This window comes from Helianthus annuus, chromosome 12 (genome assembly GCF_002127325.2).
Source record: "Helianthus annuus cultivar XRQ/B chromosome 12, HanXRQr2.0-SUNRISE, whole genome shotgun sequence".
NCBI classification, from domain to species: Eukaryota; Viridiplantae; Streptophyta; class Magnoliopsida; order Asterales; family Asteraceae; genus Helianthus; species Helianthus annuus.
Window position 1 is genome coordinate 39,271,009 of NC_035444.2, and position 1,114 is coordinate 39,272,122.

Genomic DNA, 1,114 nt, shown 5'->3' on the forward strand with positions numbered 1-1,114 from the left:
GACGGCTTCTGATGCTCAGCTTTGACTTGCGCACAAGTCAGACATTTAGCTACATACGCAGCTACAGACTTTTTCAAACCAATCCACCAGTAGTTTGCCTTTAGATCCTGGTACATCTTATCAACACCAGGATGAACGGAATACTTGGAGCTGTGGGCTTCCTGGAGGATAACATCTCGAAGTCCTCCATAAACAGGAACCCATATTCGCCCATTCAGTGTTAGCATTCCATCCTTGTCATAGGATAACTGCTCCTCAGTTACTCCTAGCTTTTCTTCAGGATAGTTAGCTTCCAACACAGCTTCCTTCTGTGCAGCTAACACCCTTTCGTTCAAATTATTCCTTATTTCTATGCGCTTGGCATTGATTCTTATCGGCTTCACTCTTTCTTTTCTGCTTAAGGCGTCAGCAACTACATTCCCGTTGCCTGGATGGTATCTTATCTCACAGTCGTAATCATTTAACGTTTCCATCCATCGTCTTTGTCGCATGTTCAATTCCTTCTGATTGAACAAATGTTGAAGGCTCTTGTGATCCGAATAGATTACACACTTTGTTCCATACAAGTAGTGTCTCCAAAGTTTCAATGCAAATACCACGGCACCCAGTTCTAAGTCGTGGGTGGTGTAGTTTTTCTCGTGCACCTTTAGCTGTCGTGAAGCGTAAGCAATGACCTTGCCTCTCTGCATGAGTACACAGCCCATGCCAGTGTGTGACGCATCGCAATACACCACGAATTCTTCTATACCATCGGGCAATGTTAACACTGGTGCATTGCTCAACTTCTTCTTCAGAACGTCAAAGGATTCCTGCTGCTTAGGGCCCCAATCAAACTTGATCTTCTTACGTGTCAACGAAGTTAGGGGCGCAGCAATCCTTGAAAAATTTTCGATGAATCGCCTATAGTATCCTGCTAATCCTAGAAAACTACGAATCTCGGTAGGTGTCTTTGGCTCTTGCCAATTCATAACTGCTTCTACCTCAGCGGGATCTACTTGGATACCACGCTCACTTACCACATGTCCAAGGAATTGGACTTCTCGAAGCCAAAATTCGCACTTTGAAAATTTGGCATAGAGTTTCTCATGATGTAGAAGTTTGAGAATACAACGAA